The sequence below is a fragment of the Macaca thibetana genome, chromosome 11, assembly GCF_024542745.1.
Source record: "Macaca thibetana thibetana isolate TM-01 chromosome 11, ASM2454274v1, whole genome shotgun sequence".
Classification (NCBI taxonomy): Eukaryota; Metazoa; Chordata; class Mammalia; order Primates; family Cercopithecidae; genus Macaca; species Macaca thibetana.
Genome location: NC_065588.1, coordinates 5,676,517 through 5,694,386, shown reverse-complemented (window position 1 = coordinate 5,694,386; position 17,870 = coordinate 5,676,517). Strand labels below are relative to the sequence as shown.

The following is a 17,870-nucleotide window of genomic DNA, read 5'->3' as shown; positions in this document are numbered from 1 at the left end:
CTTTGTGTATATCTCCAGTAATGGGATCGCTGGGTCAAATGGTATTTCTAGTTCTAGATCCTTGAGGAATCGCCACACTCTTTTCCACAGTGGTTGAACTAGTTTACACTCCCACCAACATGGTAAAAGTGTTCCTATTTCTCCACATCCTCTCCAGCACCTGTTGTTTCCTGATTTTTTAATGATTGCCATTCTAACTGGTGTGAGATGGTATCTCATTGTGGTTTTGATTTGCATTTCTCTGATGGCGAGTGATGATGAGCATTTTTTCATGTGTCTGTTGGCTGCATAAATGTCTTCTTTTGAGAAGTGCCTGTTCATATCCTTTGCCCACTTTTTGATGGGGTTGTTTGTTTTTTTCTTGTAAATTTGATTGAGTTCTTCATAGGTTCTGGATATTAGCTCTTTGTCAGGTAAGTAGATTGCAAAAATTTTCTCCCATTCTGTAGGTTGCCTGTTCACTCTGAGGGTAGTTTCTTTTGCTGTGCAGATGGGATCTAATTAAACTAAAGAGCTCTTCACTCATCATTTCTAAGGGATGTTCCTCCTATTCTGTTATAAGAAATTGCATGTGTATGTTAGCAGTGGAGTAATGGGCAGGGTCTAGATCAGATGGCCATGAAAATGTTGTCCTAGCCCTGGGATGTCTACCATTCTAGGCAAAGTCTCAAGCTTTGTAATCTGAAGCAACTCACCAGAGAAGAAACAATCATTATGTCTGCTTCAGAAACAATAGATAAAGAAAACATCAAGACCTGGTTTAAGGAAACGTGTAGCGCCTTTATGCTTTTCATGTTTGGCTAAGAACTACCTCTAATCCCTCCCTCTCTGATGCTGTATTTACGCAAAGGTGATTGCTCATATTTCAGACGCCATTCTACATCTGCCATCGTCTCACCCAGAAAGAAAGAAAGAAAGTGCTGCCAGAGATTGGGACTTCCGTTTGGGAAAGGGCTTACATTAGGAACCCCTGAGATCTGTCTGTCTCCGCCCTCTGACCCCAGTGGTCACACCTCCACGGCCACCAGTTAGCTGTGTGGGTTTCACATGCTTGTCAGCCTGTCTGTTCAGCTATTTGAAAGCTTTCTCTTTTGAGTGATTAGAGCAGAGACCCTAAATTTTTCTAGTTTATGTACATAGAGGTGTTCATAATAGCAAAGAATGCATTCTACCTAAATGCTCGTCAATGATAGGCTGGGTAAAGAAAACATAGTACACTGTGAACTACCACGCAGCCATGAAAAACAATGAGTTCACGTCCTTTGAAGGAACATGGATGGAGGTGGAGGCCATTATCTTTAGCATACTAATACAGGAACAGAAAACCAAATACCAGATGTTTTCACTTTTAAGTGGGACCTAAACCATGAGAACACATTGACACACAGAGGGGAACAGCACACACTGGGGCCCTTCAGAGGGTGGAGGATGAAAAGAGGGAGAGGATCAGGTAAAAGAACTAACGGGTACTAGGCTTAATACCTGGGTGATGAAGTAATCTGTACAACAAACCCCCATGACATGAGTTTACCTATGTAACAAACCTGCACTTGCACCCATGAACTTGAAAGTTATAAAAAGAGAAATACATTAAAATACAACAAAGAGGAGCAAAGACCCTTGAACCATACTTCCTGGGCTCAAATCCCAGCTTTTGACCAACTAGCTAGATAACCATGTGTAAGTTATCCACTTGCCCTTATCAAGACCCCTATGTGTCTCAATTTGTTTGCCTATTAAAAAAGATAATAATATCCACCTCATAGGATTGTTGTGGATAGTGAATGAATTAGTATCTGTGAGTAGAAGAGGGTCTTAGTGCTTAGTGCTAATGTAGTTCTTAGAAGAGGGCCTAACACATACAAAAGCTGTGTATTAAGTGTCTGGTGTTATTCCTCTTAATGGTCCTGAACCCTGAGGAAGGCAGAGTTAGGGAAATATGCTCTACTTTGTCAGGGCTATGCCATTGAATACGTATCTACTGTATTATTATGTGTTTAAACTTGGGTGCTTACCAAGAAATGAGAAGAGTGAAAAGAAAAGTGGCGCTAGAAGATTTACTTGGTGATTTGGGGAAGGAATTCACACCAAGATTGTAGAGAGTGAGATTCAGACCATAAACTGAAAAATCAGAAACAAAAGCAAACCCCAAACCCCACTCCTTAAAATGAATAAAACAATCTTATACCTGGAATATTGAAAACAGAAGAGAACATATCTTCCAAATCCAACCTTGTATTTTTTTTTTTTTTTTTTTTTTTAGCATTTTGGTGCTGTTTCTTAGACTCTTTTTGTTATGTACATGAATTTAAAAATAAAATTGTGATCTTACACATTTATTTTTTTATTTCCCATTATATGAATAAATATTTTAAGTTGTCACATAACATTCAAAATGAATAGCTGTGTAGTAATCCCCCTTTTTTTTTTTTTTGACTTTTTAATTATGGTTAAGAATAGATTTTTTTTAACACATGGTGTTGGGACAAATTATTTACCGTTTGGAGGGGGGAATAACCTGATCCTTATCTCACCTCCATCCAAATAAATTCTAGATGGATAAGGAAGTTTAGTCTATTAGATTTTAGACGAACAGGAAGAAAACGTGGATGAATATGTACCTGACTTTGGAGTAAGGAAAGTATTTCTAAGCACTCTTTTCTTTAGAAAGAAGAAAGCACGAAGAAAAAGAATAACTAATCTAAAGTAATCCCTTTAATAAGCGTGCCATAGTTCACTTACCTGTCTTCCAGTGGAGGCTTATTTAACAATTCTCCCGTATTTTAATCCTCTCATAAACACTATCTTTGTGCATATAGTCTTTTATTTAGGGTATTATTTCATCCAGATAGATTCACATAGGTGTGATTAGGTATAGCCATTGTATGGTTCCTGATTCATTTTACCAAATTACTTTCTGAAAGAGTAAGAACAATTCACCTAGCCTTGAGCAATATATGAAAATATCCTTTCAGTGAGTGTAAATCACTTAATATCCTGAATCCTGAAGTCATGTGATATGAAAGAATTATCAGCATATAGGAAGCCGGAGATTCCCAGCCCCCTACGCCTGGGAGGTTAACTCCATTCCACGCTGTTAACCTGAATATTCCAGACTCATCCTTAGCTTAGTTTTACATGGTGCTTCCTCTAGGAAGTCTTCCCAGGTCAAACCCCAGTTCGTCTTGAAACAAATCATTATTTGTTTCTGTCCTAGTATTGTGTTTGGTACACACGCTGATGGCATCTTACTGAATTATGGTAGTATTGCTTACATATATGTTCTTCAACAGACTCAGTCTAGGGGTGACTCTGAAGAGCAGTGGGTAGGGACCATGGCTTATTCATCTTCACAGCTTCTGGAGTCTAGCACGTTTCCTGGCATATAATGGACACTCCAGGCCAGGTGCAGTGACTCATGCTTATAAACCCAGCACTTTGGGAGGCCGAGGCAGGAGGATTGCTTGAGGTCAGGAGCTCAAGATCAGCCTGAGCAACATAATGAGACCCTGTCTCTACAAAAAGGAAAAAAAAAAAAAGAAAGAAATGATAGAATGTAGTGTTGTACACCTATAGTCCTAGCTACTTGGGAGGCTGAGGCGGGAGGATCACTTGAGCCCAGGAGTCTGAGGCTGCAGTGAGCTGTGATTGTGCCACTGCACTCCAGCCTAGGTGACAGAGTGATGCCCCATCTCTAAAAAAACAAAAACAAAACTCAAACACTTGGTATGTCTGATACACAGATGAGAGAATGAATGAATTAATGCATGTGTTAATTAATGAGAGAAGGTTTCTTGACAGAGGTAACTCTATAATAATAACTTTACAAGACAAGTAAAGAATTTACATTTTCAAAGCAGGGCTTACTTGATGGTGAACTACAGATATTCTGAAGAGGTTTCCAGCTGTAGGGTGGGAGGTTGATTTAGTGATCCCAAGATCCTTCTGATTCTGGAGATCTACATATAGATGATAAGAACAGAGAAGAGCGTTCCAAGGGAAAGGACTGGCAAGTGCAGCGAGTCTCCTGGCCATGAGTAACTGTTTGTTGTTGTTGTTGTTTTGTTTTGAGACAGGGTCTTGTTACGTCACCCAGGCTGGAGTGCAGTGGAACTATCATGGGTCACTGCAGCCTGGACCTCCCAGGCTCAAGTGACCCTCTCACCTCAGCCTCCCTAGTAACTGGCACTACAGGCATGCACCACCAAGCCCAGCTAATTTGTTTGATTTTTTGTAGCCGTGAGGTTTCACTATGTTGCCCAGGCTGGTCTCTAACTCCAGAACTTGAGCAATCCTCCCATCTTGGCCTCTGAAATTGCTGGGATTACAGGCATGAGCCACCACACCTGGCCATGAGTAACTGTTCACAAGGAGAAGCAAATGGTAGTCTTGAGGTATGGAGGGTTCAGGGACAGACCTGGGATTAGTGGAGAACCCTGAAGACCAGATAGGTTTGCAGTTCACATCAGACCATACAGAGTAGTTGTAAAATCTTGGCCAGTGTGGTGACTGTGTACTCTTTGCTTGGGAAATTGGGCAGCAAGTGCAGAAGAGGGATAGTAAGGCTCAGGAGGAAAAGAGAAAACACAGGTGCAAGAATTCATTTATCAGTTCATTCATCAAACATTTATTAAGCATCTAGAGGGAGGAGCAAATCTGGAGACCAGGACAGTCTCTTCAGCAATTCAGGTTGTTCCTGATATTGATTGAGTCAACAACTCAGTTGATATTGATGCAATCTTATCTGAAAGAGGAATCACACTGGATTGGTTCACAGAATTTCAAGGTGGATTGGTTCACAGAATTCTTCAGTTCATTTCACCATGACTTTCAAGCTGGATTGGTTCACAGAATTCTTTAGTCCATTTCACTATGACTTTCAATCTTAAGAGACGTGTTTTAGAGACATGGCTATTTTATTTCATATTTTATTTAAATGTGAGGACAACGTGTTCTGGGTTAGGTTTTGCTCCTCCCTTTTATCTCTGGACTATCCTCTTAACCCTTTAAGGACATACTTTTTCTCAAGTACAAAGACTGGACTGCAGAATAACCCTCATCAAAGTTCATCGAACAGCTAAGTGTGGTTAGGGGTGGGTGCTGCCGTTGAACCACTGAGCTTTTGAACCTAACCCTGCTGCATGCTAGCTACATGACTGGTTTTGAGGCTTAAAGTCAGCCAGGCCCAATTCTCCCATCTGAAAAGTAGTTTTGATGATAATAGCGCCTACCTCATAGGACTATTCTGGGAATCAGCTGATGCATGTAGAGTGGTAAACAATGCTTCCACATGTAGACTCTCAATGAACATTGGCCACCGTTGTTATTGTCCAGAGTTCAGTTTCTCTCAAATCTACAAAGTTTTTGACTCAAAACAGCTTGAAGCTCCTGAATATAGTGATCTCTGGAGGTTCTTCTTGTACTGTGAGTGTAGACTGTGCCCTAATGGTTAAAGAATGAGGGTAACAGACCCCAAGGCATATCTAAGAATCAGAAGCCTGAGCTCTAAACACTCCAAGATGTTTGTCCTTTCAGTAAACTCTAAGCCCTCAGGGCTCTATTGACAAGTCTGGACTCTCACATGGGCTCTTTTTGTCATCTGTTTATCTAAAACCCACAAGCTCTAGTCATCCAAAAAATAATCGCTATTATAATCCTGCCTCAGGAATTCAATTATCTCCCTTAGAGCCTTCCCCCAGCTTCTTAAATGCAAACACAAGTTTGAGGCCCTTGGGCTATTACTGTGGGTGATGAGATGAATTTCTTCTGTCATTCATTCACACAGTCATGAGAGCAGGTCTGATTTTTCTTGGTCCCGAGCTTATATCCTGTCAAACCCTCACAGAAAGGGAAGTGCCTCAGTGATCGCATGTTTACTTGTTCATTTATTTGGAGTAAAAGCCGGATAATTATTTTGAAAGGCAAAGGGCCCCCAGTCTCTCCTCTCTCTGGAAGTGTGCACCAAGGCCTGTAGAAATCACTGTGCCAGGGAAACGCATGGGGCAGGTTCTCCTGGGAGACCAGACATTAAAGCTCTTGCAGCCGCATTCGAGTTGTGTCCTGAAATGGCAAGTCTGAGCTTCTGGATTCAGGAGGAACGTCTGTGGACTGGTGTGGATCCTGTCTTAGTCTCCATGACTACTTTCTGACTTTGCATCAACCCTCACTGGGGAGAGTTTCTATGTGTGGCTACTTAACTTGCTGACTTTGCCTCTAGTGAGAATTTTGGATTCTTATTTGAACCCTCACCATTTCTCCTTGGAATTACTGCAAATGCATCCTAGGTTGACTCCCTGCTTCTTTTTTTACTCCTTCTACCTTTCCATCTTGCTTTTTAGAACGGCTTTTTAAAAATGCAGACCAGATTGTATTCATTTTTCTACTTAAAATCCTTCAATGCTACTGACTTCTTTTCATATCAAGTTCACACACCCAGTGCAGCAGATGAGGGCATCCCAAGCTGGCTCTTGTTTTGCATCTTCTTGCAGGCCCGCGTGTGTGTATCTGGTTATCTCACACTCTCATGTCCAGTTTGCCTGTGCCATGTCGTCTGCCTGTGACCGCTTGCTGAGTGTTGCAGCCTCAGACACATTTGCTCTTGGTACGGTTTTCTCATTCTCCCATCCTCAGTTTTTCTCTTCCCCTCTTCTCCTGTACCTGCACCCTTTCAAACATGCTTTGGGGACAGAGACAGTGTGTTACTCCTTTCTAGTCACAGCACTCAGCATGGGTACTAGAACCTAATAACTCAATGAAATAATTATCAAATGAATGGCCCTTTAAGTCCTTTTCCTTCACTGGTAGAGAAATAGAAGCCCTCGCTTCTCTTGATCCCATGACTGTGGGCCACCTTCTTCACTGTGGACATATTTGTGTAATTTTTAATATGCAATAATTTTAGTCTCCTGAGACCAAAGTGAACCATGTTTATTATCAGAGTTTCCCTCAAAGAAAAGTCACCTCTGATTTTAATTTATTCCTTTCCCTTAAGGGGTCAAGTCATTAGTGTCAGTGGACAGGGTGAGATGACCTCTTTCAGACTTGGTTCTGACCTCCACTCCAAGGCCACATCCCTCCCTCTGCAGTGCCGCCCCTCCTGGCCTGCCCCGGGGCAGTGCTCTGGTGTCTGCACTGCTGCTGGCACTGGGGACATGGAGACAACAGACATGCCTGTGCCTTCCAGAGTTTCAGGATCTGGGATGAGAGAGAAATGTGTGAAGGAGCTCAGGGAACGTCACCCCAAAGTATGACTCCCTGGCATAGTCAGTATTTTGATTTAAAGATCCTAGAGATGAACAATGCTAAAGGAGATTTTTCCCCTATCTACGTAAAGACCAGTCAGACCCACCAAGGAGAACAATCTCTCCCACCCTTCTCTCAATCCTCTACCTCTCCCCAAACACAGACTGAATTTCCCTTAGCTGCCTAAAAGTCTGGACCTACTAAAGAAAAGAACAATTACTTCCGATTCCTTCCCTGAGTTTTCATGAACTGAACCCACATTGCAGGAAAGAAGACGGAAGTCGGTCAACAAACCTGGACAGACTTTTGTCACAAATCATTGTCTGCTCTGCAGACCCAGTAGACTTTGCCCCAAACCATGGCCTGTTCTTCAAGCCTATGAAATTCCCCTGAAATCACTATCCCCCTAAAATCATGCGCCCTTCCCACGCCCTTTCCCCTAAGAAGCAGGGTATGTAAGCACCTGTACTACACTGGGATAGTGGTCAATCACTCTGTGATTTTCCCCGTGTGCATAGCAGTAATAAATTGGTAGTTTTCGTTTTGTTTTGAGACAGTTTCACTCTTGTTGCCCAGGCTGGAGTGCAGTGGCGCAATCTTGGCTCACTGCAACCTCTGCCTTCCAGGTTCAAGTGATTCTCCTGCTTCAGCCTCCCGAGTAGTTGGGATTATAGGCATCCCCACCAAACCTGGCTAATTTGTTGTATTTTTAGTAGAGACGGGGTTTCACCATGGTCAGGTCTCGAACTCCTGACTGTCATGCATGTCCGTGTGAAGAGACCACCAAACAGGCTTTGTGTGAGCAATAAAGCTTTTTAATCACCTGGGTGCAGGCGGGCTGAGTCCGAAAAGAGAGTCAGCGAAGGGAGATAAGGGTGGGGCCGTTTTATAGGATTTGGGTAGGTAAAGGAAAATTACAGTCAAAGGGGGGTTGTTCTCTGGCGGGCAGGAGTGGGGGTCACAAGGTGCTCAGTGGGGGAGCTTTTTGAGCCAGGATGAGCCAGGAAAAGGAATTTCACAAGATAATACCATCGCTTAAGGCAAGGACCGGCCATTTTCACTTCTTTTGTGGTGGAATGTCATTGGTTAAGGCGGGGCAGGACATTTGCACTTCTTTTGTGATTCTTCAGTTACTTCAGGCCATCTGGGCATATACGTGCAAGTCACAGGGGATGCGATGGCTTGGCTTGGGCTCAGAGGCCTGACACTGACCTCAGGTGATCTGCCCGCCTCGGCCTCCCAAAGTGCTGGGATTACAGGTGTGAGCCACCACGCCTGGTGGCTAGTTTTTTCTCTGATTAATCTGCCTTATCGTGAGTTGATTTTTCAGCAAACCCTCCCAGGACAAAGGGGAAATTCCATTGGCCCCATATGGGCAAACAGACAGTAACAAGAAAGAACCTACTGTTCTAGAAAATAGTTCGCCTAGGTCTTTGCAGCTTCTGGTTGACTGGCAGAAAGGTGTTCTCAAAGATCGCCTGCTCTCCTCATTCTTTTGGCCTTGTCTTTGGGTTTTAGAAACCACCTACTGAAGCCGAGCAAACTGTGAACTGGATGCAGGAGGCTCTTCTCCCGCTTACTGCCCCACGCTTGTCTTGAGACTTCAGACAAGGCAGGGAAGGCCCCAGACGAGAATCCACTTCAGGGGAAACATTTCTAAGCCTTTCTGCCTGCAGGCTGCATCCCCTTGACTCTTTTCTGAGTTCTCTGCCACATTAATGGCCCCACCATCCTCCAGGCGCCTGGCTGAGAAATCTAACATCACTGCTCATTCTCCGTTCTGTCTCCACACACCTCCCATCCAGTGGGCTTGCTGTGCCGCCGATCTTCCCTCTAGAGCTGGGGTGTCCAATCTTCCGACTTCCCTGGGCCACATTGGAAGAAGAAGAATTGTCTTAGGTCACCCATAAGATACAGTAACATTAATGATAGCTGATGAGCTAGAACGATGCAAAAAAAAAATCTCGTAATGTTTTAAGAAAGTTTACGGATTTGTGTTGAGCCACATTCAAAGCCGTCCCGGGCCATATGCAGCCCACGGACCAGGGGTTGGACAGGCCTGCTCTAGGGTGTCTTAGGAATCTGCGCTGTCAGCTCCGCCTCCTTCCTGGTGCTTTTTTTTTTTTTTTAAACTACATCCTCAACACAGCCACTTGCAGCCACCACCGTCTCGCCACTGCCTCATTTATTCCTTCCAAGGTGTAGTGTTGGTCATATCCCTCCAGTGTCCAAAAACCATCGGGGTCCCGTGCTCCTAGTGAGGCCCTCCCAGAGCATCCTTCCCCTGTATTTAATCCTAGGTCCTTCTCCATGTCCTGTGGTCCAGGGAAGTGAATCCTCTGCACCCTACAGCTTCTTCCTGCCCTGCCTGTCCTGAGTGCTCTCCCGGCCCTGGACTTGCCTGCGCCTTCTCATGCACGCATCCAAAGCCAGCTCTCATGTCACCTGCTCCTTGCCACCTCCCCCTTCCCCCTGCCCCACCGGATTTCAGACAAAATGTCTCCTAAAATAGAGATGCCTTTGGTAATTAATTTCCCAAGGGCAGATTCTTCAAATGGCAGGGCCTTGCCCAGCACTGCCCCCTGGGGCATGGGCACTAAAAACATATTGGGTAAGCCTGTAAAGGGGGTCACTGAATACATGAGTGTATCATTTATGTCTTCAGCTTTCTCTTATCTAGGCTAACAGAATCTCACTTTCTAGTGATGCTGAGCCACGGTCAATTCTCATTTATTTATGGGCTGATAATCCAGTGAGTGGATTATCAAGAGAGGTGGTTATCCTTGTTTCTCTTTCTCCTCCTCCTCCTTCCCTGTCCCCCTCTCCTGCCACCCCTTTCCTTCCTCTGCCTCCTCCCCTCCCCCATCCCCGGCCTATTAAGCACTCGTTTCTAGCGAGTAAGCCAGGGAAATGAGAGAAGGTGTAATGTGAACCCATCCATGCAGTTGAGAGATAGCAGCTCTGGGGACTAGCGTGGTGGGAGAGAAGACTGAAGTCCACAGCAGATGTCAAAATCTCGTTGGGGGCTGTAGTTTCTGCCATCTCCATGGATAACTAAGACTGGGCGGTAGTCACCATATCATTACTTCTGATTTCTCTGCGCCCTTGTGTTTGAAGTAAAAGCCCCTTCACATCCGCTGCCTCTTTTATCTGTAGATGATCACTGTAGGCAGAGTGAGCGTCTCTCCTTCCCATGTTCCCAGGGTGTCAGGTGAGAGTCAGGTGCAAATCTAGCTCTGCTTCTATCCAGCAGTGTGGCCTTGGGCATGATGACGTATCATCTCCCTGGCTTCCCTTTTTTCCTGGAAATTAGAGGGAATTAGACCAGAGAATGAGTTTTTCCCTGCAGTGATGCAACCCACTGGTCTGTGGTCAAAACCAGTTGTGCAGTGTGTCACAAGTAATGCACCACTGCCAATGTTTTAGACATACAAGGTAAAACAGAGTCAGTGCCACCCTCACTTTCTTAGATTTCTAAATGTTTTTTGAGGATGGGACGTGTCAGCATGCACAACTGGAAGCGCAGGTCATCATTTTTCATTAAGTGTCTTGACAGGAGTAATAAGTTTCAGACCACGAGACCAGCTGACCTTCAGGGTGCCTTCCAGTGGTGACATCATGGTTCATACATCCTAGTTGAACAATGCACCTTGAAGCCAAGAGGCCCAGGGTGATGTGAGTTGCCTAAGGTCACCCAGATGACTCACTAGTGGAATTGAGGCTACAGCCCCTTTCCAAACCATTCCATGGGAGACTGTCTTCAAGACCTACAGGAACTTGGGCTTCTGTGGAAGGATGGAATGAAGTGAGGTTTCCTCCTTCCTTCCCAACTGGCTAGACCTCCCCAATTCCAGAAGGGCCCATGTCTTGGACTTTGAACAAAAATGAGAGCAATGAAACCAAAGCTGCCCACCGCCTCTGGTGTGCTTGACATGGTGATCCCCAGCCCAGCTCTCAGCTGTCAGCCTCTTTCCCTGAGATCCCCAGGACCACCCATGCAGACAGGAAGTGCGCTGAGCCCACTCCAGGCCTGTCAGTAGGAATGGTGGGGCAGGTCATCAGCCGAGGGAGGCAGCAGGGGGAGATGTATTATATTTACATTTTCCTAAATTGAGCTGGAACCTGGGCTGGGGCCCAGCAGGCTTGGGGGAGGGGCCGCGAGGTGAAGGGAGGCTGGGATCAGCCTGAGGAGGGGTGTGGGGGTGGGGAGCCCCCTCCGGCCGGTGGGTGTGGGGATGGGCTGGCTCCAGACAAAGGGAAACCTGAGAGTGAGGGATTAAGCTGGAGAAACCTGGGAGGGGAGCAGCGCGGGCTTTCGAGGGAATCTCCAATATCAAACCTTTTCCTGTAGGGCTTACTAAGAAGGACTTCAGGAATCATCTCCCACTCCCCCATCTCAGAGGGGAGGAAAGAAAGCTGGCCCAGGAGTTGGCCACGGCGTTAATCATCACTGTCCCCTGCCCCAAAATGGGGCTTCCAAACTCCCTCGCCGCAGGCCTCTCACAGCCCTGTTGTGGGGTTTTCCTCAGGGCTTGGTGAGAGGAAATTCTTCATTTGCTTTAAGAGCTGCAAGCTTAAGTTCTCTGGACACTTGCAGCCATTTGACTTTTCCTACTGAGCAGAAAGACATAGGCCCAAGTTTAATCCCATGAGAGTTCAGCGACAAGTCCCAGAAGAATCTCTTGGTAAAGTGTTATCACCATGTCATTCAGATAAATAAATGATGTGATTGTCAGTTCTTCTCATCTGAAGACCAATGGCCCAGGGTCATGATACTCCCTACATTGTGATGGAAGCTTCTTGAGGGTGAGATGTGTGTCTTATTGATTCACAGTACTTAACCGCAAGGCCTGGCGTACAGTAAGTGCTCTATGAATGTTTTCCTAAGAAGCAGGAATGAAAGAAGTGATCCTGTAATGAGGACCTTCTGGGCTGGGTGGGGGTGGGGACGGGCTGTCAGTCGGACTCTGCAGACATGACCTTTCATGAAAACTCTCCAGACATCCTTGTGGTATTGATTTAATTGGGACAACCTACTCCACCTCTTGCAGTGCGAAGTCTCCTTATTTTGAAGTGCTAGTAATTAGGGAGTGCTGTCCTCCTTAGGGCAGGTCTCCCGTAACAGCATAAATTGATGAACTTATACAATTATCTGGATAGTTCAGGAAAACTACCCCAGATGTTAGACAACTACTGCTATGATAATGCTTTATAGCAAGTACCCCAAAGTCCCGGTGACTTAAAACGGAGACAGAGAATGAAAAACAATGAAAATGACGGGCTCTGGTACTGAGTTCCCTGTCTGACAATGATCAGGTGAAAGTGGCCACTTATTAAAGGAGTAGAACAGCCGGAGCTTCAGATGGAGGGACAACTTAGGTGACACCACTTTCTTTTCAACTCTGTTATTCTTTGGTCATGGATGGCAAAGACTACAATGGGTAATTTCCAAATTTCCAACAGAGGCTGGATGTAAGTGATCAGATTTTCTAGAGTACCTGAGAAACCATCAGCACGGAAGGCCCACATATTCTGTCACAAACAACTCCAAGTGTGTGTGTGCTACAAGCCAATGGCTCAAAGAACCAGGAAATTCCTTTCCCTGGGCCATCCTGTTTACACACACTGAGTCATTCCACTGGATAATGAGGCTCCTGCCATCTTCTCCAAATGCTGTTTAAACACAATTGAGGCAGCATCCAGGAGCTGCTTCTAGCATTTCTGGGAAGTAGATTGAATCCCAGGTCGTTTCTCTCCTTTCGCTGCTGAGGCATACATTGCTTGGTGTTATCTGCACTAGACTCCCTCCCCATGCATACTTAAGAAAAAAGGCAGAAATGTATCTGGATACCACAGCCCTCAGCGTACCACAGAAGGCTTCTGGGATGCAGAAGATGCCTAGTCAGTGCTTGAGGAGGGAGGAAGGAATGCAGGGAAGGCAGTCTTTTAGTTTAAAACTTATGAAGAACTGTACTGCTGCCCCACTTCTCTTCTTGCTGTAACAACCAGGAAGCTCGGAGTAAACATTACTGCTCAAACATAGCAGCATTGTGGTTCCCCGAGTTTGCTTACTTGTTTTGTCCTCTTTTCTGTGCTCCTTATTTCCTTTTTCTAAAACCCTATAAGCCTAATTTTATTTTCATTTTGTTCACTTTTGCACAGACCTTTTGGGAAGAGGTAGAGGAAAAAGAATAAAGCAAAACAAGGTCCTCAGTAATGATGTGTTGCTGGGGAACTTCTTTCCAGTCATGACTGGTTTCATGGCCCTTCGAACTCACACACTACATTACCACAGTCCAAATGAGAGGATGGAGGGACGGGAGGAAGGATGAATGAATAATTGTCCTTCACACTCCCGTCTTGCAGGTGGATAATGTAAACAAGAGTGAGAAAGCCAGATCATTCATTTGTTCTTTCAGTAAATATTTACTGGAAGTTCACCAGTCTGTCCTCCAGGAAGTGAATCAGTGGATCTTGCCAACTTAAGTCTCCCTAGCTTTGATGTGGGGCTGGAGAAAAAGCAGGGACTGAGTCTCCTTTAAACAGAAAGAAATGAAGAAAACTTGGAGCCAGACGTGCCTTGCTGGTCTGTCCCAGCATTGCATTGCCTTGCATGCGGTAAACTCTTAATACCTAAGCTGTGACTTCAAGCCTGTCCCTTCCTGTTATGACTTCCCAGGCTTTCTGAATCAGTCCTGATCCATTGTGTAAACCCCCAGGTGACTCCATGCGGGACTGAAAGGGAATTCCACGTATTGTCTTTATTTCCTAAGTATTTTTTTGTGAATTTGGATCAGTGAATTTGCAGGAATGATCTTAACTATCAACCATATAGCAAATCTTCATGTGCTCCTTCTACCTGTTCTTCACGTGGAACCCAGTGACGAGTGGTGCAAAGCCTCCATGGGTCTGCTGGTGAGAGTCGATTACTTCTGCCCAGCGTTCTACAGCACTGTTAATGCTGGCATTTTGCTCTCGCCACGTGAGGCTGTCAAGGATTGTTTCCATGTCCATCTTCCCCACAGCATACTCTGAGCCCTTGGAAGGATGCCACAGTAATCTGCTCATCCTTGTGTTTTAGCAGTGCACATGGTCTCCAGTATATGGAACGTGCTCAATAAATGCTTGCTGAATGAATGCATGAGTGAGTGGATGGTGAGTGATGGACATTGAGAATTGTCTTATGTTTCTACAAGGCTTCACCATTTTTCTAAGCGATGGAGGCCCATGCTGAGGATCTATAATAGCTCATGCCTTTTCTTCTCACTGTCTTTTCCTATTTGTGTGTTCAGTCGACACTTGCAATTCTTTTTATGCCAGATGTTGTCAGCCCAAAGCAGAGTTGACTTCCCTTGCTCTTGGGAAAAGGGGATTCCCGGGCACAGCCTGAAAATACGGACTGATGAAATAAGCAGTGATGACCTTCCCCTGCTGTGCTCTTACATGAGTATATATTAATGGGCTGTTTCTAGCGGCATCTTTCACTTACTGCCTCCTGAGTGAGAAGACAAACTCATACCAGTGTGTCCTTCCCTGATTCCCTTGCATTGCTCATTAATGGCTCACAAAAAGGAAGATTCTTTTTTTTTTTTTTTAAGCATTTCGTTTATTTTTAATTAAAGGAAAACATCCTTCTCCAAGGGCAACAAAGTGAACTGAATGTTAGAAGGAAGCTGGGTGTGAGTTTCTTGCAAGCTCTTGTTCCAAAACCTGGCAGTGAGGAGAAAGGGCCCTCCCAGAGCTCTGGGGAAGGTTGGCGCAGCACAAGGGTTCCTTTCGTGGGGTAGGCAGAGCCGCCAGCCCACGCATGGTCACGGGATTGGTTCAAGTGGGCTCTAAGGCAACTGCCACGTGCCAGTGTGTTGACATGATCGACATTAATATTCTTGGGGGGGGCAATTAAACTGAGGAATGACACAGGGAGCCAAGAGAGTGGCTTATTCATTTGGATTCTGAATCACAATCAGGAAATAGTGGTTGTCTGGTGCAACCGTAATTTCATTTTTCTTGGAGCAAATTCAAAGGAAGTTGAGATCGTTCGGGGGGTCAGTTTCACGCCCGGTGCTCCGTGCCTTCAGGATGAAGCTGTGCATGAGGCTGGCACACTGTGTGGTGGTGAGGTTGACCGCGGTGCTCTTGATGAGAACGCCGTCTCTGTTCACCACGATGATTCTCTGTACTCCCCTCTGGCTTTGAAGTCACTTCAGTGTCTCCTCCGCCTCTGATATTTACGACCGATCCGGTAGTCCTGCATTGCCAACACTCAAAAAGGAGAATTCTTAAGCCCCCAGTATTCATCTTCTTTAAGTAGACTGTGTTGCTTTTATTAAACAATAGAAAGCGTTTTTTTTTTTAAAAAAAAAAAGGAAAAAAAACTATAATCATTTTCATTAGAATTGGACTCTCCCAACCAACTGTTTTTACTACAACTTTCTTCAAAGTCTTCCGTGCAGATTGCAGCAATGAGAATTGCGATGTAGAGGTGTTAATACTTCAGGTCTACCTTTCTTTTCACCATCATCAAGTGCAATGCTTTCAGTTCACACACTTTCATTTTTGGCCGTGTGTGTGTGTGTATTTCACAACTGGTGAAAATAAGGTCAGATTTATGAAACAGATATTCTTTGAGCATCTGCTATGTAAGAGGCACCACAAAAGATGGTGAGTGAGGACTTGGAAAAGAATCAAACAAGACACCTGGTCTCAAGGAGCTTTCCATCTAGGGAGCAGGTCAAATAAACAGAGAGGCACGTGCAAGGCATTATGGGAGTAAGGATGAGAGATGCCCAAGGCACCCAGTTCCACCTGGGTGTGCTGGTGGGAAATGGAGGTGGAGAGGAGTCTTCATACAGAAGGTGAAGTTTGAGTTGAGCCTGAGAGATGAATAGCATCCCACTCAGCAGACAAGGAAAGAAGGAAAATTACAGACAATAGTGGCGTGTACCAAGGCTCAGAAATGTAGAATTCATGGTGAGTTTGGGGAAGTACAAATGATTTTGGAATGGTTGGAAGGCAGGCGGAGTTGATCTCCAACATACTTGCTAAATATTTGCCCTTAGCACAGAATATGGGTTGGGAGGAAATGGGTCTGGATATGTTCACTGAAAAATTTTAAATAAATGAGTGAAAAATCAGAATTGTATTCCATCAAAATCTTCTCCACCAATCCCGGCAAGTCCATTCTATTTTATCTACTATACTGTTTGTGTTCTCTAAACAGATTGTCCTGAAACCTCCTTGCTGAATGTTGTTCTGGTTAGTTTAACCCACTCCTCCTTGTTATTTTAACCTAAACTCAGAAAATCACTGATATAGGAAATGTCTCCAGCATCAGGCAGTGTAGGGCTGATGGTTATTCTAGAAGATCCTTGGCTGCTGAAGGGTGAGAGGAGAAAACGAATGGGGTTTGCATGGAGGAGTTTCCAGCCTTTGAGCTCAGCATTACTGGAGCATTTTACAGCAGGCGTTGTAAAGATTTGGTTGAAAATCAGCTCAAAGTTTTCTCCCTAATTGGCTTGGCCTGGTTTAATCTGTTACTGGTCAGGCCGAGCTGGCTTCTATTACGCAGCACACTGAGGATTTCCGGTGTTGCTCTTATCCTAATGGAGGCTTGCTGCTTTTAGAAACAAATCTTGGTGTTGGCAAAAGCTGGTATCATTGTATCCTCTGAAGTAAGCCCAGAAGGACTTCCATCTGATACAGCATTTTAGACCTTTGACTAAAAAGAGCAAATCTTGGATTTGGAATTTGCATGCTAGAGAGTTATGGTTTTATGTTTTATTCTCCCCCAAATAGAACAAAACTTCCTATTTGTTTCTGCCTCTTTGGGTTGAATCCTGGCAATGCTCAGGTTACCCAGTCTGAGCAAGCAGCACCTGCAGCAATGGGACGTCTGCAGAGAGGGCCTATTCTTGGCCCAGGATACCGTGGAGTAACACCAGAGGAGGGGACAGGAGGATCTTGTCACTTCGGGTCCAGCATTGCTGGGCCCAGTCTCTTGAGGCCATCCAGTGCTGAATATAGAGACTTAAATGGTGAGGGGAAGGAGGAGGGACATTTTGTTATGGGACTGGGGTAATGAACAGGAGCTGTTAGAGAGCATCGAGCCAGCACTGGAAGATGTTTGTGTTGACAGAAGAGGGACAACAGAGTCCATGTGTGGAGAGTTTGTGAAGGTAAAGAAGCAAACCAGCAGGGAACCCGTAGAAGACAGCATTCATGTCTGCCTCTGGAGTTCATATGAAGAGAGAAGAGGAAGTGGAGAGTCCCATTTTCCCTATAACCCTGGAAGGAAGTTAGATTTCAGAGTACCACGTGCACGAATGTGGTGAGGGCATGCTGTGTACATTTGCAATCCCTCAGAAGTAAACTGCCCTTCTCCTTCCCCATCAGTCTCCTTGCCAAACCCTTGCGGAGGCTCTGGAGAGTTTGCGCAGTTCTGCTGGCGGAAGTCACTCATGATAAGAACATATGCCTGCTGAACTGAGCTCATTAGAATCAAGAAGACCAACTTATAACTCCATAAATATACATCCATCCATACACTTAAACACAGACATGCATTTTACAGGTTTTAGAATGCTAGTCTAACATCTGTTTTCCTTTTCTTGTTAATTCCATTCATCCCC

General features: G+C 44.9%; 1 protein-coding gene and 1 pseudogene across 1 annotated transcript in view; one reads left to right on the top strand and one right to left on the bottom strand.

Moving 5' to 3' along the window:
* The window catches only part of ANO2 (anoctamin 2), a 363,519-nt gene that overhangs the window by 327,130 nt on the left and 18,519 nt on the right, over positions 1-17,870 (top strand). The gene's annotated exons all lie outside the window — the stretch shown is intronic.
* LOC126930328 (dynein light chain roadblock-type 1-like) lies at positions 15,180-15,467 on the bottom strand (annotated as a pseudogene).